General features: G+C 46.0%; 2 non-coding genes across 2 annotated transcripts; both read left to right on the top strand.

The window, feature by feature from the left end:
* The first annotated feature begins 3,419 nt into the window (after positions 1–3,419).
* Positions 3,420–3,491, top strand: trnae-uuc (transfer RNA glutamic acid (anticodon UUC)). The gene has a single exon. It is a non-coding gene; the product is annotated as a tRNA-Glu (tRNA).
* Positions 3,492–22,967: 19,476 nt separating this feature from the next.
* trnae-uuc (transfer RNA glutamic acid (anticodon UUC)) lies at positions 22,968–23,039 on the top strand. Its single transcript has one exon. It is a non-coding gene; the product is annotated as a tRNA-Glu (tRNA).
* The last annotated feature ends 452 nt before the right edge of the window (positions 23,040–23,491 follow it).

The following is a 23,491-nucleotide window of genomic DNA, read 5'->3' as shown; positions in this document are numbered from 1 at the left end:
CCCCATGTCAACTGGTATTGGTTGACCATCTCAGTGCTTCCCGATGCAGGGTTGCCCTGACCCACAGGACAGTTTGATAAACTGTCCCGGGGGATTCCAGCCGTACCGTGACGTCATAGGGCGAGCCCCCGGTGATGGCCTGCAGCTGCTGTGACACAATAATGATGCTGGCCCCGGAACATGATTACAAATTACTTCGTGAGTCACGTGGTACTGAATCATTGCATGGAAAGTTCGTTGAACTTTACGGATTTATATATGAGAGGAGGTAAATGGGCAGGGCTTACACCTCGGGTCCACTCTTCCTTCACTCGCAACACCCCACACCCACCTCCCATTGTCCCAAGGCACTTTCCCCTGCAATCACCGAATGTGTAACACCTGCCCATTTACCTGCTCCCTCCTGAATATCCAAGGGCTCGAACATACCTTCCAGGTAAAGCAGCACTTTACCTGCACATTTGCAACAATCGAGTCTACTGCAGTCGTTGCTCACAGTGTGGTTTCCCCAACGTAGCATGAAGCATAAACTGGGTGACTGCTTCGCAGAACATCTCGGTTCTGCCCGCAAAAAAAGGCCTTGCGCTTCTGGTTGCCTGTCACTTTAACACTCCACCCTGTTCCCTGGCCAACATCTCTGTCTCAGGCATGCAGCAGTGTTCCAGCAAAGCTCAGCTCCAGATGGAAGACCAACGCCTCATTTTCCACTTGGAGATCCTATAGCTCTCCGTCTTCAACATCGAGTTCAATATTGTTTGGACCCGAACTGCACCATGCACTTGAACCTTACCTCACCCACACGAGGCCTTGTTATCACATAGTCTGCTGTTGCACACGACTTATTGTTCGCCAGGAATAGTCTCCATTAACAGTTAGTCACCCTCCGACACAGATTGTTATTCACTCCTTTGTCCCTCCAATGTTCTCCCTCTGAACTTGCAGCAAAGAGAGCAATGTGGACTGATATCCCTGAGCCAGCTGTTTGTCCCATCTCCAGGAACAGGGCTCTCTCCACTGGTGGATAATTAAACTAATTTGCTGTTGCGCTGACGTGAGGAGACTGTGTAAATATAAACTTTTTCTCAACACCCACCCTCCGTTGGTCGAACTGTGAGTTCACTCTGAATCACAACACGTGTCACAGCGCATTTGGAGGCCCACCTTAGCTCTGCTGGTTCTACACAGCAAGTTAATGAGAGTCTCTATTCGCATCATTCCCTTGCCTTCTCCCTGTAAATCTCCACATTGATACTTTGAACATGTCCACCGAATTCCCTTTTGTGTTCTTGAATCTGCCTCCTTGTCACGGTCAGACAGGGATTTACGGATCCGAAGCACTCCCTGTGCGAAAATGTTCTTCCTAATGTTACTTCTTTTCCAAATTCCGTGAAATCTCTGCTAATGTTTTGGGAAATTGAAAGGATTCTCATTCCTGCACATGAGGCTGAATTGATTTAATTTCTAACGTAAAGGACTGCGGATGCTGAGAATCTGAGACAGAAAGAGGAACTGCTGGAGAAATTCAGCAGGTGTGGCAGTACCTGTGGGAGAAAACAGAGTTCTGAAATATTGTCTCTGATTCTCTTTCCACCGATGGCGCCTGACCTGCTGAGTTGCTCCTGCAATTTCTGTTTTTGCTTTTAACTGAAAGTTCATTCCATCTTTCGGGATGAAACACCCAGACTCGCCATTTGCAGATATTTAACCCTTTCGAAACCTGTGAAGTGATTGGATTCAAACAAACCCAGAAATAATTCACTCTTTCTCAGCTCCACAGGCAGAGGGACCTGGGAAATGAAGCTGTCAGTGTGGTTCTTTATTCGTGGGCCGAGTGGTTTATGCGATGGATTTGACATCGATTGTGGTTACCCCACGCAGGTGTGAACCTTGCCGACTCGAGTTGAGAAATGTCGTCAAAACGAAAGGGAGACTGTTCCCCGGTTTCGTATTTAAGATTCAAATCAGTGTAGGGGTCAGAAATCTGCAACCCACTGCCTGTTCGGGTGGAACAAGCAGATACCCGCAGAGCTTCTTTTGAGGCTATGAGCAAAGTGTTTGGAAATGAGACTAGAACAGTGAGGGGCTTGAAGTCGTGATCGAAATGAAGCAGGTACCTGAGGACAAAGGTGTTTCCTTTGCCAGTGAAAGATACTGCTTCACAAAGTTGGGCCTGTGGAAGGGAATCAGTGACGGTGATTATCTTTGGTTGTTCACATTGTGAATGTTCCTATTGCTGCACATGTCCGTGTTAACGTCAAAACTCTGACCAATGGCGGCGTCAGGTCCGCACAGGGCCGGGGGCGCAATGGATGACGCATCTGACTCCAGCGACCTGTTTGAACTACACGTCACAGCTTCTTCACACATCCCAATTAATCTTTCTCATTGTCCTGAAGCCGGCATACGGTTTGAATTCCTGATCTGCAGGAACGAGACTCTTTTCACTGTCTCGCGTCAGTAAGTGTCGCTGAGAACATCAGAGTCCCGTCACAGCGCTGTCAGAGGAGGGGAAGCTGAAATAGCCCCACACACTGCTCACGGGCACATTTCACTTTCCCCAACACACCGCCCCAACCACTGCGGCTACTGGGAGTGGAAAGGGAACAAACTCCAAAACCCAGTCTCAGCTTTGTAAATCTTTAGGAAATAAGAAATCAGTTCATCCCTTCGGGTCTTCCATCCTGGACAGACAGCGTTGATTTTAAATGGCTGTGCAGTCAGTGCCGATTCGTTTTGGCTGAAAAAATCTTCCTTATCTCATCCCAGCATTTCTTGCCACAGAGAACTGTGCGGCAGAGTTCATGCATATATTTCCTTGTATGGTATTTTGTAAATAACATTCTTTGCTGGTTGGTTGTATCGGGTATTTTAGGTTCATTAGCCGCTGTTAAAGTCAGTTGGTCGGTTTGTGGGCGACCAGGATGCTGAGAGGGTTGAGTTGCCCGGACATCATTTCCCAGATGTCTTAAATGTAAAGTAATGTGGCTAGGGTTTCTGCAGACGTTGTGTCTGCTTGTGTCAGTTTGGTGATGTGAAATTGGCACATTGGGTTTATTGGTAAGGCAAAAGTGGGGACTGCAGATGCTGGAAACCAGAGGTTAGATCAGAGTGGTGCTGGAAAAGGACCTGCATGTCCTCGGCAGAGTGGCGCGGGGTTGGGGTGGGGGGGGGGGGTTTGAAATTTTGGGCCATAGGTTGATTGGTGCGGGTGTCCTGGAGATGTTCCCTCAAGCGCTGTGACTTGACTTTGCGAGGAGTCTCCAGTCTCCCCAATGTAGAGGAGACCGCATCGGGAGCAATGGATGCATGAAATGACAATGTTGGATGCAGAGGTGAAAGTCTGCTCACGACCGCGGCCCAGGTTAAATTTCCGGCCAGGAACGTAATTTTCAGTAGAGCTGACAGCTTTTGACCGCGTCTCCCTGGTGGTCTAGTGGTTAGCGTTCGGCGCTTTCACCGCCGCGGCCCGGGTTCGATTCCCGGTCAGGGAAGCCGTTTTCTAAGAGTTCATAGGAAACCTGTTCTTCTTAAATGCGCTTTTCAGTTTTTTATTGATCTTCGTCGTTCCTGGGTGCTGCAGTGTGTCGTGGCCCGTTGAAATAGTGTCCTGATTCAGATTTGTTTGTGTGTGAAGTGGTGATTGCTTCTGTAGTTATGTTCTTGGTTCGGGTGCGTTGTTTTCCTGTAGACGCTGTTTTGAATTTACCATTGACTGTTCGCTCTACTGTGACATCTAGAAATGGCACTTTGTTGTTGTTCTCCTCTTTTGTGACTTTTATGCCAGAAAGGATATTGTCGATGGTGTTGTAGGTTTCCTCTAATTTGTTTCATTTTCTGATGACAAAAGTGTCATCGTTGTAGCGGAACCAAAGTTTGGGTTGGATCGTTGGAAGGGCTGTTGATTCGAGTCGCTGCATTATTGCTTCTGCGAGGAATCCTGATATTGGTGGTTTCATGGGTGTTCCTATGATTTGTTTGTAGGGCTTGTTACTGAATATGAAGTGGATGGTAAGGCACAGTTCCACGAGCTTGACAGCGCTATCTTTGCTGATGAAGTTGTCGCTGTGTTTTTGTCTTTGTTTCTTCCAGTAGTGTCTTCAGTTTTCTTTGGCCATGTTGATGCTAATGGATGTGAACAAGGCTGTTATTTCAAAGGATAGCATTATTCCATCCTCTTCTATCTTAGTGTCTTTGACGTTCAGGAATTCTTGGATGGAGTAAATGGAGTGGCGTGAATCTTCGACTTGGTGTTTTAGTCTTCAGTGGAGGCCTTTGACTAGTCTGTATATTGGTGTTCCAAGTAGTGAGACGATGGCCTGGGGGCGGGGGTGGGGGGGGCACCTGGTTTGAAGAGGAGGAGAACAACAACAAAACGCCATTCCTAGATGTCACAGTAGAGCGAACAGTCAATGGGGAATTTCAAACTAGCGTCGACAGAGAAACAACACCCACAAACCAAATACTTAACCACAGAAGCAATCATCCCAACACCCACAAACGAAGCTGCATCAGGACATTATTTCAACGAGCCACGACACACTGCAGCACAGAGAAACTACGAAGAGCACAAGAGAAATACGTATATAGTGGATTTAAGGAGAACAGGTACCCAATAAACGCAGTTGGCCGATTTCACATTGATGCTTCCAAGCTGACTGTCAAAAATTCGGTTTGTCTCTCCATTCTTTCCTGTTTGTTTTTTGTGGGTTTTGAAAGCTTTCGCAATCCTCTGACTGAGTATTGGAGTTGGGAAGTTATGTTGTGGCTGTGCAGGACATTGGTTTTTGGAATACACTTTTGGAATATTGTGTGCAATTCTGGTCTCCATCCTATCAGAAGGATATTGTGAAATGTGAAAGGGTTCTGAAGCACCAATGGGTCCACAGAGGGTAAGAGACCCTTCTGCTGTCCTGAGTGCAGCAAGGGCTTTGCTCTTTCCTCCGAACTGATGGCCCACTTTTGTGTCCACATGGGGGAGAGGTCGTTCATTGCCCGAAGTGTAGGAAGGCCTTCAGCAGTTACTCAGCCCTGCTGAGGCACCAGTCCATTCACACCAGGGAGAAGCCATTCTCCTGCCACGAGTGCGGGAAGGCCTTCAGCAATTCGTCCGCCCTGCTGAAGCACCAGTGTGTCCACACTGGGGAGAGGCCCTTCAGCTGGCCCGAGGGTGGGAAGAGGTTTATGTTTTCTTGCAACTTGCGGAAGCACTAGCGCGGCACTGCTACTCATTCAGCCAGGGACTGCACATTGTCAATGAAATTATCCAAAAAAACCTAAGACTGCAAGACCATCGGAGCAGAAGTTAGGCCATTCGGCCCGTCGAGTCTACTCTGCCATTCGTTAGTGACAAAAGTAGTGCAGATGAGATTAGCTACAGTGTGGAAACAGGACATTTGTCCCAACAAGTCTACACCAACCCTCCGAAGAGTAACCTACCCAGTCCCGTTTCCCTCTGACTAATGTACCTAACTCTATGGGCAGTTATGCATGGCCAATCCACATGACCTGAACATCTTTGGACTATGGAAGAAAACAGGACCACCCAGAGAAAACCCACGCAGACACTGGGAGAATGTGCAAACTCCTCACAGACAGCCACACAAGGCTGGAATCAAATCTGGGTCCCTGGCGCTGTGCGGCTGTTATGGTAACCACTGAGCCACGACATATTGCAACCCGAAGCTGCAAGCAGGAGTTTGGGAGAATACAGCAAGCCAGGCAGCACCAGGATGTGGAGTCGTCAGCGTTTTGGGTATTAACCTTTCTTCAGGACTGAAACGGTGACTTCTCCTTGATAAAAGATTTACAGGAATGTTGCTGGGGGTTGGAGGGCTTGAGCTCCAGGGAGAGGCTGAATAGGCTGGAGCTGTTTTCACTGGAGCATCGGAGGCAGAGGAGTGACCTAATAGAGGTTACAAAATCATGAGGGGCATGGACAGGGTAATAGACAAGGTATTTTCCCTGGGCTGGGGGTGTCCAGAACTAGAGGGCATAGGTTTAGGGTGAGAAATATATTAAAAGGACAACTCCTTCATGCAGAGGGTGGCACATATATGAAATGAGCTGCCAGAGTATATTGGTCAGGTGCTGTCAAATGGGGCTAGATTAATTTAGGATATCAGGTCAGCATGGACAAGTTGGACTGAAGGGTCTGTTTCCATGTTGTACGTGTCTCTTATTTACTGGTCCTGATGTAACTTTAAAATAGTGTCCAAGTAACTTTGAATAGTTCAATCTTGTGGCGCTCACCTCCTGAAAAGTTTCAGATGAATCCCTCTGAGAGATACTGTTTAAACATGCTGAGTTGGACAAAGTATCCCATCAAGTTCAACACAAACCCAGAGTTGAAGAAGTCAGAAGTCAGAACACCAAAGGGACCAAAACTGATATCAATATTCCAGGTGCAACCTCATCAACGTCCTGTATAACTACAACATAACTTGCCAACATCTATACTCAATTCCCTAATTGATGAAGGCCTGAGTGCTGAAACCTTGCTTCACTGCCTTGTGTACCGATGTTGTCATAGATATAACACCTTCTCTAAACTGATCCACAATCCAGCTGCTGGGAGCCCAAAAGCAGAGTTGTGCTGCCTGAGTGTGCTGGGTAGATAACCCAGACGTCGATGGGTCAAAACCATGCGATGTTATTGCTCAATGTCTCCTCATTTCCTCTCCCCAACCTTGACCCAAATCAAACCTTCCAATTCGACACCAACCTCTTGACCTGTCATACCTGTCCACCTTGCTTCTCACCTATTTGCTCCATCCTCATCTCTGACCTATCACCATCAATCCCTACCTCCATCTACCTATTGACTCCCAGCTGCCTTCCCTCCAGCCCCACTTCCTTCCCATTTATCTCTCAGCCCCCTTGGGCCACCCTTTATTCCTGATGAAGAGCTTATGCTCGAAACCAAGACTGTGATGAAGCAACATCCTCAACAAATAGAAAATAGCTCCCAAGTCAGATTTCATTCCTTCTTCTGTTTCCCAGTTCCTTCAGAAATAAGAAATGTCTTTTTCTTCCACTACAAAGTGGTCTTCACTTTGCGCTTTCCGAAGTGTTATGCCACACCACTACTTCAGCCACTTTTAAGAATTCTTTCAACCTGTTTTTCTAACAATTGTGGAGGTGACCAAAACATTTCACTCCTCCTCAATGCCCCATTTCTCTTCCTATGAGTTATTTTACCATGTCTTTGTTACAAGCAACCGAGTGCACTTGGTTTCTCAATTGAAATTTCGCCATTGAAGTGAACAGGATTAATAATTATCGATGTCTAGCTGTGATTGCACTAACTGTAATTATCCACCAATACAACGCCTTTTATTCCACCAAGTCTGGAAATAGTGTTCTGTGTTTATATTGCAGTCGGATGTAGAATATCATCCCAGCGATCTTCACGTTATTCTCGTTTACTGAGGCCATAACAGCATTGCGTGGCAGTTTGATGTGACTAAAACTTGGATGGAAATAATATAGATTGATGAGAAGTCAAAATGGCAGCGTGTCTGGCCACAATCGATCTGTCTGGCTTGATTAAATGAGTGGCGGCTCTTCAAGAGCAACTTCCACTCCATCACTTCAACCAGGAAGAGGAGATCAGTGTGAACACAACATTCCAACTGTGACATATACGCATTGCTTCGATGTAATTGATCAAAATCCTGGAACTCCTGAGTCTTTATTATAGACCACATCATATTTGTGAAGCACTTTAAGAGGCAGCTCACCACCACTTTTTTAAGGACAGTTTGGGAGGACTTGCTGGCAGTGCCAATGATATTCACATGATATTGGAGACGCTCTGGTCATATGGATAGATGATTGGCTAACCAATGATATAGGAGGAGTAAGGGTTATGTTCAGGATTGCAAATTGTAACTAGAAATGTACCACAGGGATCAGTGCTGGGGCCAAAATTATTTACAATATGGATATGAATTACTTGGATAAGTGACGTGAATGTACTATTGCCAAGACTGCAGTAGAGACAGTTGATTGGAATGCAGGTGGTGAGAATGACATGGAGATGGGTACCGACAGGTTAAGGAAATGAGCAAAGCCTTGGCCGATGGAATAGAATGTGGGAAAATGAGGTTGTGCACTTTGCCAGGAGGAAAAGTGCTGAATGTTAAATGGAGAAAGCTGCTGAATCGGAGGATTTGCAAGCTCACATCCATGAACACTTCATCCAAGTTCAGTGAGTAATAGGGAAGACAAATGGGAGGTTGGATTTTAAATGGAGTATCAAAGTGGGGAGTTTATAGTGAACCGAAATCAGACACCAATTAGGCCACAACTGAACACTGGGAACAATTTTGGGCCTTTTAGCGAAGGAAAGATATACTGGCATTGGAGGCAGTCCGGAGAAGGTTGACCAGGATGATATCAGGGATGGAAATAATGTCTTATGTGGAGAAATGAGTAGGTTGGGCCTGTGGTTAATAGAAGTTAGAAGATTTCGAGGTAACATTATTGTCACAAACAAGATTCTGAGGAGACGTGACAGGCTAGATGTGGGAAAGTTTATCATTGTGGGTGAGTTTAGAACCAGAGGGAATAACCTGCAAATAAGGGATTGGATGTTTAGGACAGCTGTTGAGCCTGGATTGCTAAGTGCATTCAAAACTAAGATATATATTTTTTAAAATCAGAAAGGGAATTGAGGATTATGGGGAAACAGCGGGAAAGTGAGGTTTATATTTACCAGAACAACAGTGTGAGGCAAAGTGCGATATCCCATGAATGAATAAAGGAAAATAGTCAGGAGAAAATTGTCATTGAAGGGAAAATTGGGATCCAGTGATCATGGTTGAGCAACCCACAGATCTTCTGAGAACACAAATTCAAATCTCATCATGGCTGCTGGTGGACTTTATGTTCAACTCATAAAAAAACCTGGAAGTGAAAGTTTCTCTCGGTCCTGGAAACCAGGAAACAGTTATTCACTAAAATAATGAATTGCAGATGTTGGAGATCAGCATCAAAAGGCAAAATTGCTGGGGAAACGCAGCAGGTCTGGCAGCATCTGTGGAGAGAAACCAGTTAATCTTTTGAATCCAACCAAGTTTTGAAGGACCACTGGACTCAAAGCAGTAACACTGTTGTCTCTTTATAGATGCTCCCAGAATTGTAGTGTTTCTGAAGAAACTGTCCTTTTAAGGGCAGGAAATCTCCCATTCATGAACCCTGCATGATTGTATGCACGTGCGTGCGCGCCCACACACACACACACACACACGCACACGCACACACACCCCTTGTGACTTCAGACCTACTATAATGTGGTTGACTCTCAACTGCCTTCTAGCATGTAGTCACAATTACTCTGTCCACGGGCCATGAGGGACAATGAGCAAATGTTGGATGTGCTCGCAATCATCACATCCCACAAAATATTTTCTCATAACTGAAAAAAAAAATAGATTAATGAAAGACAGCCAAAACAAACTGCTATGGGAAAGTCATGCCCAAGTAACCTGATTTGCTTGTAGTTATATTTTTTAAAGTCCTCTTCAGAGAGGACATTGATTACACCACTGTTGGAATACTGCAGGCAATTCTGGGCTCGCTGCTACAGGAAGGAGGTTATGAAACTTAAAGGTGTTCAGAAAACATTTACAAGGATGCTGCCAGGGTTGGAGGGTTTGAGCTACAGGAAGACGCTGAATCGACTAGATTGTTAAGTGCATTTCAAAACTAATTTTTTTTATAATCAGAAAGGGAATTTAGGATTATGGGAAAACAGCGGGAAAGTAGAGTTGATGTTTACCAGAACAATAGTGAGAGACAAAATGCGACATCCCGTGAATGAATAAAGGAAAATAGTTAGGAGAAAGTTGTCATTGAAGGGAAGATTGGTTGAGCAACCTAGAGAACTAGGTCTTCTGAGAACGCAAATTCAAATCCCATCATGGCTGCTGGTGGAATTTATGTTCAACTATTAAAAAGATCTGGAAGTGAAAGTTTCTCTCTGTCCTGGCAACCAGGAAACAGTTATTCACTAAAATAATGAATTGCAGATGTTGGAGATCAGCACCAAAAGGCAAAATTGCTGGGGAAACGCAGCAGGTCTGGCAGCATCTGTGGGGAGAAACCAGTTAATGTTTTGAATCCAGCCAAGTTTTGAAGGTTCACTGGACTCAAAGCAGTAACACTTGTCTCTTCATAGATGCTACCAGAACTGTTGTGTTTCTCCAGAAACTGTCCTTTTTAGGTCAGGAAATCTACCATTCATGAACCCTGCATGCATGTATGCACGTGCGTGCGCATCCAGACACACACACACACACACACACACACACACACACACACACACACACACACACACACACACACACACACACACACACACACACACATCTTGTGAAGGGCTCGGGAACCATAAGAAATAGGAATTGGAAAATGCTATTCAACACCTTGAGCCTGCTTTTCCATTGAATAGAATTGTATCCGATCTGACATTCCCCACATTCACTTTCCTGCCTTTTTCCTGTGAATTCCCCACATTCATCCCCCGACTCTTCACGAATCTATTGATCCTCGTTTTAAATGTGACATGAAGGCTGTCAACAGAGTTACTGGGATGGGGGAGGGGGTGCTCAGGTCGAACTTGGGGACGAAAACAATGGCTTCACACTTCACAATATTTAACTAAGGGAATGTTTATAGCTTATAGATAAAAATTCATGAAGAAGGGCTCATGCCCGAAACGTCGATTCTCCTGCTCCTTGGATGCTGCCTGACCTGCTGCGCTTTTCCAGCAACACATTTTCAGCTCTGATCTCCAGCATCTTCAGTCCTCACTTTCTCCTAGAGAGGCCCATGGAGTCTCACAGAGTGACACAGATGTACAGCACGGAAGCAGACCCTTCGGTCCAACTCGTCCATGCAGCCCAGATATTCTAACCGAATCTCGTCCCATTTGCCAGCACTTGACCCAAATCCCCATAAAACCTTCCTATTCATATACACATCCAGATGCATTTTAAATGCTGTAATTATACAGCCTCCATCACTTACTCCAGCAGCTCATGCCGTACATGCATCACCCTCTGCGGGAAAAGTTTGCCTCTTAAGTTCCTTCTACATCTTTCCCCTCCCTTCCCTAAAACTATGCCCTGTAGTTCTGGACTCCCCCATCCCAGGGAAACTAACTTGTCTATTTGCTCTATCCATATCCCTCATGATTTTATAAACCTCTATAAGGTCACCCCTTAGCCTCCGACACTCCAGAGAAAACAGTCTATTCAGCCTCGCCCTATAGTTCAACCCTCCAACATTGGCAAAATCCTTGTAAATCTTTTCTGCACCTTTTCTAGTTTCACAACATTTTTCCGATAGGAAGCAGATCAAAATTACATGCAATAGTCCAAACGTGGTCTGACCAATGTTCTGTACAGTGGCAACATGAGCTCCCAACATCTATCCTCGATGGTCTGACCAACAAAGGAAAGCATACCAAACGCCTTCTTTACTATCCAATCTGCCTGCGTCTCTACTTATAAGGAACTATCAACCTGAACTCCAAGGTCTCTTTGCTCAGCAACAATTCCAAGGAACTTACCATTAATTGTAAAAGTCCTGCTCTGATTTGTTTTTTCCAAAATGCAGCACCTCATATTTATCTACATTAACCTCCATCTGCCACTCCTCAACCCTTTGGCCCATCTGATTAAGGTCCCTTTGTAATCTGAGGTAACTTTCTTTACTGTCCACTACACCTCCAATTTTGGTGTCATCTACAAACGTACTAACTATACCTCCTCCGTTTACATGCAAATCATTTATATAAATGACAAAAAGTAGAGGTCCCAGCATCGATCCTTGTGGTACACCATTGGTCAAAGGCCTTCAGTCTGAAAAGCAACCCTCCATCACCACCGTCTTTCTTCTGCCTTCTAGCCAGTTCTGTATCCAAATGGCTAGTTGTCCCTGCATGCCATGAGATTAAACCTTGCTCACCAGTCTCCCATGAGGAACCTTGATGAACGCCTTCCTGAATTCCATGTCGATCACGTCCATCGCTCTGCCCTCATCAATCCACTTTGTACTTCGTCAAAAAACTCAATCAAATTCGTGAGACATGATTTCCCAAGCATAAAGCCATGCTGACAATCCCTAATCAATTCTTGCCTTTCCAAATACATGCAAATCCTATCTCTCAGGATTCTCTCCAAAAACTTGCCCATCACGGATGTCAGGCTCACAGGTCTCGAGTTGCCTGGCTTTTCCTTACCACCTTTCTTAAATAGTGGCAGCACATTAGCCACCCTCGAGTTTTCCGGCACCTCACCTGTGACTATTGATGATAGAAATATCTCAGTGAAAGGCCCACCAATCACTTGCCCAGTTTCCCTCAGAGTTCTAGTGTACTCCTGATCAGGTCCCCTGGATTTATCCACTTTTATGCATTTCAAAATACCCAGAAATTTCTCACCTGTAATATGGACATTTTTTAAACATGTCACCATCTACTTTCTCATATTCTATGTTTTCCATGCCCTTCTCCACAGTAAACACTGATGCACAATATCCGTTCAGAATCACACACCCCACCACCGCCCCCCATCTACTGCAGCTCCACTCAAAGGCCGCCTTGCTGATCTTTGAGGGGCCCTATTCTCTCCCTTGTTATCCTTTTGTCCTTAATGTATTTATAAAAACCCTTTGGGTTATCCTTAACTCTGTTTGCCAAAGCTATCTCATTTCCCCTTTCTGACCTCATGATTTCCCTCTTAAGTATGCTCGTACTGCCTTTATACTCTAAGGATTCATTCGATCTCTCTGTCGACACCTGATATATGCATCCTTCTTTATCTTCACCAAAATCTCAATTTCTCTAGCCATCCAGCATTGCCTACACCTACCAGCCTTTCCTTTCACCCCAACAGGAATATACTGTGTGTGGACTCTTGTTATCTCATATTTGAAGGCTTCCCATTTTCCAGCAGACCTTTAACCTGCGAACAACTGCCCCCAATCAGCTTTTGAAAGATCTTGCCTAATACCTGAGTCTTCCTCAATTTTAGAACTTCAACTTTTAGATCTGATATATTATTTCCAATCTCTATTCTAATGTTAATTGAATTATGGTTCCTGGCCCTTAGGTTTTGCACCCTCGCCAGTATGTACATCCTCATTGTGAATTAGAAAATTTCCTTGTACACTCTATACAAATTCCTCTATTTGGCGGATAGGTAAATGGGCAGGAGTATACCTTGGGTCCACTCTTCCTTCATTTCCATCAACCCTACCCCCATTCCCACCCCAACAGTCCAACGACACTTTCTCCTGCAACTGCCGAATGTGTGACACCAGCCCATTTACCTGCTCCCTCCTCACTACCCAAGGACCCAAACTTACCTTCCAGGTGAAGGGGCACTTTACCTGCACTTCCCACAACCCAGTCTACTGCATTTGCTGCTCACAATGTGGTCTCATCCACATTGGGGAAAACGAAGTGTAAACTGGGTGACTGCTGCACAGAACATCTACGTTCTGCCCGCAAAAAAGACCCTGAGTTTCCAGTTGCCTGCCAATTCCACAGCCCACCCTGTTCCCTGGCCAATATCTCTGTCTCAGGTTTGCTATGGTGTTCCAGCGAAGCTCAGCACCAGCAGAACGAAGAGCACCGAATATTACACTTGGGGACCATACATCCTCCGGTCCCAATTTCGAATTCAATAATTCTAGGGTCTGTAATTCTAGGGTCTGCCCAGATCATCACGGGATTTAAACACAGCCGCTTCGTTCAGTTGGTGACAGGGCGGTGTGAGTAACATAATACCGATGTGTTTACAACATAATCCAAAGACTCCCAGCTTTATGTTTCAATCTATGAGGAGAGTGAATGCGAGTTCAGATAGAAATGTTTCCCACCAACAGCATATCCTTTCCTCTCACTGGACTCAGTTAAAATTATCTTTATTCAACAGAAGGAGCGGAAACTACAGTCTGACGGCCCCTCTCCACCTTACCGGTGAGTCTGAATTTTATAAACGGTGTCAGTAAAATCCAGTGGCGGACACTGATTTGGTTCAATCGATTTTTTTGCCAAGTGTAATTCACCGAGAGGATACTGCTGTCTGAAACAGCGTGGGGAATTACTGCAGGGCCTCCTGCGCATGGAACACACCGCAACTGATGTGTTTCACCTTCACCAGTTTATTCCTATCTCGGAGAAGAGAGGTTTGATGATTCCGATCATAGCAGCCAGACACAGAACAGGAGAAGAGCACTCAGACCTTCACAAGCTTGTCACCACAGCTGGGTCATCGTGGCGCGTGTATGAGTATGGGATAGTAATCTGCATCTACTGACTGGAAGCACAGCAAATTGGAGTGCTGGTGGGACTATCACACAGGAGAAAACGGCTTCTACCTATCAACTGGAGTGGTTCCCAATGCGTAACTCCGCTCACCTCAACTGAATAACTGTCAACAAATTACTCAGTGATTCAAAGGAATACTCCGTTTTGAATCTGCATTGTGTCATGTACCTTCGAGAATGATGTCGAAACACCTTCATTGCTGTGATGGAGTATCCTGTTGAGCAGAATATATCCGTTGTCAAATTTCCTACGTTTTTTTGGTCCAACTCCGATATCACTCAGAATCACGAAATGTGTGACAGCGCAGGCTGAGGCCATGCAGCCCACCTTAGCTCTGCTGGCTCAACACAATATGTAAATAAGTGTCTCATTCTGTCGCCTTCTCCCTGTAAATCTGCACTTTGATACATTGAACATGCCCACCGAATTCCCTTTTGTGTCCATAGAATCTGCCTCTTTGTCACTGTCAGACAGTGACTTACTGACCCCACTCCCTGTGTGAAAACGGTCTTCCTAATGTCACTTTTACTTATTTTCCTGATGATTTTCAATCTCTGCCAAACCGTTCTCGATCCTTTCAGGCCTGGGAGCATTTTCACTGCATTATTTCCTCTGTCTAAAACCCTCAAGACGTGGAAAACTTCAATCAGACCAGCTTTCAGCCCTCTGTTCTCCAAAGAGAGCTGCCCCAAACTTTCAAATCTCCCTTCAGGACTGACATTCCTCATACACGTTAACATTCACTTCAACCTGTTCAGCCCCGTCTGCAATCACTTCACTTCCTGAAGTATCACCCTCAGAATTGAGCGTAATACAGGTGGAGGATTCATTCAGACTCGGATTGCGCGGGCGAAACCCGGCACCTCCCACCCGTCTGTATAAGCTAGAAAACCCAAAACTAGCATCATACCCCGAGACCAACGAGCCAAAAACCATGTGCGCACCCACCTTCTGAAGCAACTGGGAGTTGCTCTGTACGAAATACATCGTACATTGCTCCCAGAATTACAAGCAGCAAAGAGTTTCAAAAACATCTCCTTCTCGATCTGTCTCCCTGCTCCCAGGGCGCTGCTGTTTGTCCCGTCCCAAAGGAGTGGGCTCTCTCCACTGGTGGATAATTGAACCATTTTGTTTCTACTTACAAACTGTGCTGGTGGAAGGCAGAGCCCATTCACTCTTCTGCTCTCTCTCACTGTTACGTGAGGCAGGTTAAGTCAGTTACAGTCATGTGTAGGAAATGGGCAACTTTGAACTTGATCCAAAGGTCCTGTTAACGGAGAGACAGAAAGATGATGTGCTGTCGGGACAGAGAGAAATGAACACCGGAGACTCTTCCATCAGGTAAATTGATATGAGTGCATTTTTGTGCACCGTGTTTGGTGTTCAGAATTTGTCTTGACACAGCAATCCTGCAGAAAGTCTTTTGTTACACGGGCGTTGGTTTCTTTACTGCAGGAATGGACCAAACCAGCAAGTCATGTGTTCCAACTTCACCGGTTCATTGCCATCTGAAAGGAGAGGTTTAACACTTGAAATCAGGACACAGACAGAGAACAGGACAAGACAACTCAGAGCTCCACAAGTGTGTCACCGCAACTGTATACATTTGACTTGTGTATCGATGTGACATATTTAACTCAGATACCCGAAGTTTTGGGAAGCAGATGACAAGGCAAGAAACAGAACAGAGCGCAGTTTTACGGGAAAACTGCTAAAGACGACATTGAGTGAATCGGAGCTTCTGGGTTATGATCCCAGCATGCACCCGCTGTGCCATTCTCCTGCATTGCACGGCAGCTTTTCGAGGGAAGTATTCAGCTTTTCGTTTGGCGTGTGACTTGCATGTTCGAGAATGATGTCAAAAGATCTTCACTGCTGTCGTGTCATGTGCTGTTGTGCAGACATGTCGCCGATGTGCAAATATAAACTCAGAGAGTAATGTACATTGGAGACTCTGAGCCAGTTGAAACTTGCTCAGTGTGAAATACATTCCACATTGCTCCAAGAATTGCAAGCAGCAAAGAGTTTCCAGAACATCAGTTGTCATTCTGTCCCCGGGGCGCTGATATTTGTCTCAACCCCAGGAACTGGACTCTCTCCATTGGCGGATAATTAAACCAATTTGTTCCTACTTGCAAGCTATCGTGGGGGGGGGGAGGGGGGCGGGGCGAGAAGGGGTGAGTCCATTCGCTCTTCTGATCCCTCAATCCCTTGGGGTGAGAGGTGTCAGTTACACTAATGCGTGGGAAGTGAGCTTGGATTGTGAACTTGCTCCAAAGGTCTGTTATCGGAGAGATAGAAAAATGCTGTGCTGGCGGATCAGAGAGAAATGGACATCGACTACTCTTCCCTCAGGTAAATTCGTAAGAATACATTGTTGTGCAGCCTGCTTGGTGTTCAGAATTCCTCACACGCAGCAATCTTACGGAAAGTCTATTGCAAAGTGGGCATCACTTTCTTTGCTGCGACCGCGCAGCAGTTAACATCTGAGCCCCAAGTGTCCCAGATGAAGAGAATCCGAGTGAAACCTTCACTCACTGAGAGTCATCCCCACCTGAGCTGAGGAACTGCAGGCGGTCCAACACGAAATGGACGGTTAAAAATGAACGTTGTTGCTCCCTCAGTCTGTCTGTCCCAGAGACAGGCATTGGGACGGCATAAACGGTTAGGATCATTCTCCCGCTGACACAGGCGGTTCAGCCCATCGAGTCACGGCGACTGTCTGTCACTTGTCTCTCTCTCTGAGGTTATTCACAATCGGTGGTATCCGTCCTAATAGTGGGGGACGATGTCTGAGTCGTGATGCGGTTTCTGACATGCTTGTCATTCACGTCTGAACCATGGTGGCGATTTACTGCAGGGAATGGCCGAAATCCCAATGCATGGGTTTCAACTTTACCAGCTCATTGGCATCTCAGAGAAGTGGTTTTGCTAATTAGTTCATAGGAAACCGACGAACAACAAGAGAAGACCACTCGGACCTCCAAAAACCATGTTATTGAACCGTGTGAGGTTCGCGAGTGTTTCGGTATGATCCAGGACATTCAGACACTCAGGAAGTAGGTGCAAAGGCAAGATACAGAACAGAGCACAGCACCATTACAAAAGGAAGCTGCTCAATGAGACTTCGAGCAACAGCAGAGGATGGTTTCAATCCATCGATGGCTGCGTTATGGGCCCATCACGCTCCCTTTTTCCACAGGTCCCCTCAGCCTTTCGTCTGGTGTGTGGCATGCACGTTCGAGACTGATGTCAAAGACCTCCACTGCTGGCGTGTGATATGCTGTTTCGCAGACGTATGGAGGCTGTGTAAATGTAAACTTTTTTCTCACTTCCCACATTCTGTTGGTTGGACTGTGCTTTCATTCTGAATCACAGCATGTGTCACAGCGCAGACGGACGCCATGCGGCCCACCTTCGCTCTGCTGGTTCGACACAGTAAGTAAACGTGGGTCTCTATTTGTATCATTCAATTGCCTTTTCTGTGTATTTCTGCATATTGTTACTTGAAACATTACCACCGAAGTCCCTTATGCGTCTATTGAATCTGCCTTATGTCAATGTCAGGAGAATTGCTGACCCTAACCAGACCCTTCCTCATGTCACCTTTAGTTCTTTTCCTCATTAATTTAAAACTCTGCCGAATCATTGCCGATCCTTTCAGGCGTGAGAGCATTTTAACTGCATTACTTTCTCTGTCTGGTCCCCTCATGACTTGGAAAGCTTCAATCAGGCCAGATTTCAAACTTCTGTTCTCCGAGGAAAGCTGTCCTAATTTTCCAATCTACTTTCATCGCTGACATTCCTTAAACACGGCACCACTGACGTCAACGTTATATTCCATCATTTCAATTCCTTGCTTTCTGCTCAATTTGTACTCGAAGCAGCCCAACCTAATTTAGCGAATGTGCTTTTTGAGAAAATTAAGCGGGCGCTCCTGCACAAACCAGGAAACGCAGGCTCATCCGTGATTTGAACCCTGGATTTCTTGCAAATCTGCGCAGTAGAAGACCAAAAGTGAGAATCATACCCAGAAACCAACCAGAAACACAAGCCGCACGCAAGCACCCCCGCTCTACCTCTTCAACCAGCTGAGTCTTGCTCAGTGTGAAATACATTTGACATTGCTCTGAGAATTGCAAACGGCAAAGAGTTTGCAGAATAGCTGCTTCTCATTCTGTCTCCCTGCTGCTGTTTGTCCCGGGCCCTCTCTACTGGCAGAAAGTTAAACCATTTTGTTTCTAAACTTTTCTCTAACACCGGAGTGACCAGTGACAAGCATTGCCCTCCTCAACATAGGATACAGAGAACAACAGAAGACCACTCAGACTTCCACGTGGGTGTCATATCAACTGTGCACATTGGGCCAGTATATCAATGTGAAATATTTATGTCGATGTTTTTTGGGAAAGAAATGAGAAGGCGAGGTGCAGAACAGAGCGCCGTTATGCGGGAAAGCTGCTAAAGACGACATTGAGTGAATAGGAGAGATGGTTCCCCTTCTGGGTGATGCTCCCATCACGCACCCGCAGACATATCGCCGACGTGCAAATATGTACTCTGTCTAAATTCCCACATTCTGTTTTTTCGAACTGTGATTTCTCCAAAAGCACAAACTTTCAACACTCGCATTGTTCAAACTTTAACAAAGTGCTCATAGATATATTTAACGAACACCTGGAAGAAATTCTTCCAAACTTACTTGGGGAATTTCGGTTTGAGTGCTCTTGAACTTTAAGTAAAAGGAATGGAAATTTGCCTCGAGGCTACGTAATGTGGAGATGTGTTCCCCATGTTAACTGGTAGTGGTTGACCATCCCAATGCTTCCCAGTGCAGGGTTGCCCTGACCCACATGGACGTTTCTTTGATAAACTCTCCCGGAGGCTTCCAGTCTCACCATGACGTCATAGGGCGAGCCCCCAGTGATGGCCTGCAGCGGCTGTGACACAATAATGATGCTGGCCCCGGAACATGAATACGAATTAGTTCATGAGTCAAGTGGTACTGAATCATTCGATGGAATGTTCTTTCAACTTCACGGATTTATATATGAGAGGAGGAAATTGGCAGGGCCTACACCTCGGGTCCACTCTTCCTTCACTCGCAACACCCCGCACTCACCTCCCATTGTCCCAAGGCACTTTAACCTGCAACCACCGAATGTGTAACACCTGCCCATTTACCTGCTCCATCCGAAATATCCAAGGACTCGAACATACCTTCCAGGTAAAGCAGCACTTTACCTGCACATTTGCCACAAACTAGTCTACTGCATTCGTTGATCACAGTGTGGTTTCCCCAACGTAGCATGAAGCATAAACTGGGTGACTGCTTCGCAGAACATCTCGGTTCTGCCCGCAAAAAAAGGTCTGAGCTTCTGGTTGCCTGTCACTTTAACACGCCACCCTGACCCCTGGCCAACCTCTCTGTCTCAGGCATGCAGCAGTGTTCCCTCAAAGCTCAGCTCCAGATGGAAGACCAACGCCTCATTTTCCACTTGGAGATCCTACAGTCCTCCAGTCTTCAACATCGAGTTCAATATTGTTTGGACCCGAACTCCCCCATGCCCTTGACCCCTACCTCACCCACACGAGGCCTTGTTATGACATCGTCTGCTGTTACACACGACTTATTGTTCGCCAGGTACAGTCTCCATTAGCAGGTAATCACCCTCCAACACAGATCGTTATTCACTCCTTTGTCTCTCCAATGTTTTCCCTCTGAACTCGCGGCAAAGAGAGCAATGTGGCCTGATATCCCTGAGCCAGCTGTTTGTCCCACCTCCAGGAACAGGGCTCGCTCCACTGGTGGATAATTAAACGATTTTGCTGTTGCGTTGACGTGAGGAGACTGTGTAAATATAAACTTTTCCTAAATTCCCACCTTCCGTTGGTCGAACTGTGAGTTCACTCAGAATCACAACACGTGTCACAGCGCATTTAGAGGCCCACCTTAGCTCTGCTGGTTCTTCACAGCAAGTAAATGAGAGTCTCTATTCGCATCATTCCCTTACCTTCTCCCTGTAAATCTCCACATTGTTACTTTGAACATGACCACCGAATTCCCTTTTGTGTTCTTGAATCTGCCTCTTTGTCACGGTCAGACAGAGATTTACAGATCTGAACCACTCCCTGTATGAAAATGTTCTTCCTAATGTCACTTTTACTTTTTTTCCAAATGCCTTGAAATCTCTGCCGATATTTTGGGAAATTGAAAGGGTTCTCATTCCTGCATATGAGGCTGAATTGATTGAATTTCTAACATAAAGGACTGCGGATGCTGAGAATCCGAGACAGAAAGAGGAACTGCTGGAGAAACTCAACAGGTTTGGCAGTGCCTGTGGGAGAAAACAATGTTCTGAAATGTTGTCTCTGATTCTCTTTCCACCGATGGTGCCTGACCTGCTGAGTTGGTCGTGTAATTTCTGTTTTTGCTTTCACTGAAAGTTCATTTCATCTTTCAGGATGAAACAACCAGACTCTCCATTTGCAGATATTTAACCCGTTCGAAACCTGTGAAGTGATTGGATTCAAACAAACTCTGCAATGATTCACTCTTTCTCTGCTCCACAGGCAGAGAGACCTGGGAAATGAAGCTGTCAGTGTGGTTCTGTATTGGTGGGCCGAGTGGTTAATGCGACGGACCTGAGATCTATTGCGATTTCCCCACGCAGGTGTGAACCTTGCCGACTACAAAATGAGAAATGTCGTCAAAAAGAAAGGGAGACTGTTCCCCGGTTTCTTCTTTAAGATTAAAATCAGTGGATGGTGACAGATATTTCACTCACATTGGTACTGGTCGGGAATCTGCAACCTACTGGCTGTCAGGGTGGAACAAGCAGATATCCACAGAGCTCCTTTTGAGGCAATGAGTCAAGTGTTTGGAAATGAGACTAGAACAGTGAGGTGCTTGAAATCGTGATCGAAATGAAGCAGGCACCTGAGGACAAAGGTGTTCTATTTGCCAGTGAAAGATACTGCTTCACAAAGTTGGGCCTGTGGAAGGGAAGCAGTGACGGTGATTATCTTTGGCTGTTCACCTTGTGAATGTTCCCATTGCTGCGCATGTCCGTGTTAACGTCAGAACTCTGGCGCATGGCGATGTCAGGTCCTCACAGTGCCGGGGGCGAAATGGATGACGCATCTGACTCCACCTACCGATTTGAAATGCAGCTCTCAGCTTCTTCACACACCCCAATTAATCTTTCTCATTGTCCTGAAGTGGGCATCAGGTTTCAATTCCCGATCTGCAGGAACGAGACTCTTTTCACTGTCTCGCGTCAGGAAGTGTCCCTGAGAACATCAGAGTTCCATCACAGCGCTGTCAGAGGAGGGGAAGCTGAAATAGCCCCACACACTGCTCACGGGCACATTTCACTTTTCTCAACTCATCGCTCCAACCACTGCGGCTCCTGGGAATGTAAAGCGAACAAACACCAAAACCCAGTCTCATATTTGTGAATCTTTTGAAAATAGGAAAACTGTTCATCCCTTCGGATCTTCCATCCTGGGCTGACAGGGGTGATTTTAAATGGCTGTCCAGTCAGTGTCGATTCTTTTTGGCTGAAAATATCTTCCTTATCTCATCCCAGCATTTCTTGCCACAGAGAACTGTGGGGCAGATTTCATGTATATATTTCCTTGTATGGTATTTTGTAAATAACATTCGTTTGCTGCTTGTTTGTATCGTGTATTTCAGGTTCGCTCGCCGGTGTTCAAGTGTGTTGGTAGGTTTGTGGGACACCATGCTGCTGTAGGGTTTGAGTTGTCTGGACATCATTTCACAGATGTATTTAATGTAAGGTAATACGGCTTGGGTTTCTGCACACGTTGTGTCTGCTTGTGTCAATTTGTTGAGAAATTGTCACACTGGGTTTATTGGGTCGGCAAAAGTGAGGACTGGATATGCTGGAAGCCAGAGTTTAGATCAGAGTGGTGCTGGAAAAGCACAACAGATCAAGCAGCTTCCGAGGAGCAGGGAAATCAAAGTTTCGGGCAAAGGCCTTTCATCAGGAATAGAGGCAGGAAACCTCCAGGGTGGAGAGATAAATTGAGGGTGGGGGGTGTGCTGGGGCGAAGGTAGCAAAGAGTAAAATAGGTAAATGGTGGTGGGGATGGAGGTGACAGGTCAGAGAGGAGTGTGGAGCGGAAAGGTGAGAAGGGATCTTGGCAAGTAGGACAGGTCATGAGATCAGTGCTGAGCTGGAAGTCTGGAACTGAAGTAAAGCGGGGGGAGGGGAAATGAGGAAACTGGTGAAGTCCACATTGATGCCATGGGGTTGAAGTGTTCCGAGGCGGAAGATAAGGTGCTCTTCCTTCAGGCGTCGGCCGGGGAGGGAGTGGCTTTTAAGCAGGCCCAGGACGTGCATTTCCTTGGCAGAGTGGGGGGGGGGGGGGGGTTGAAATTTTGGGCCACAGGCCGATGGGGTTGATTGGTGCGGGTGTCCCGGAGATATGACTTGACTCTCCAGTCTCCCCAGTGTTGTAGAGATCGCATCAGGAGCAATGGATACAAAAAATTACATTGGTGGATATCCAGGTGAAAGTCTTCTTACGACCACGGCCCGGGTTCGATTCCCGGGCAGCGAAGCAATTTTCAGTAGAGCTACCAATGAGCTTGCTTATCTCCCTGGTGGTCTAGTGGTTAGGATTCCGCGTTTTCACCGCTGCGGCCCAGGTTCGATTCCCGGTCAGGGAAGCAACCTTTAGCGGGTCTGTTGGCTGCTGATTGTTCTTTCATGCGCTGTACAGTTATTTATTGATCTTCATAGTTCCTGGGTGCTGCAGTGTGTAGTGGCTCGTTGAAATAGCATCCTGATGCAGATTTGTTTTTATGTGTAGGGATGATTGCTTCTGCAGTTAAGTTCTTGGTTCGCGTGTGTTGTTTTCCTGAAGATGCTGTTTTGAATTTACCATTGACTGTTCGCTCTACTGTGACATCTAGAAATATCACTTTGTTGTTGTTCTCCTCTTTTGTGAATTTTATGCCAGTAAGGAGATTGTTGATGGTGTTGTATGTTTCCTCTAATTTGTTTCATTTTGTGATGACAAAAGTGTCATCACTGTTGCGGACCCAAAGTTTGGGTTGGATCGTTGGAAGGGCTGTTTGTTCGAGTCTCTGCATTATTGCTTCTGCTAGGAATCCTGATG

The sequence above is a fragment of the Chiloscyllium punctatum genome, chromosome 36 (genome assembly GCF_047496795.1).
Source record: "Chiloscyllium punctatum isolate Juve2018m chromosome 36, sChiPun1.3, whole genome shotgun sequence".
NCBI lineage: Eukaryota > Metazoa > Chordata > Chondrichthyes > Orectolobiformes > Hemiscylliidae > Chiloscyllium > Chiloscyllium punctatum.
Note: the sequence above shows the minus strand (reverse complement) of the source record. Positions and strands in the feature narration are given on the sequence as shown.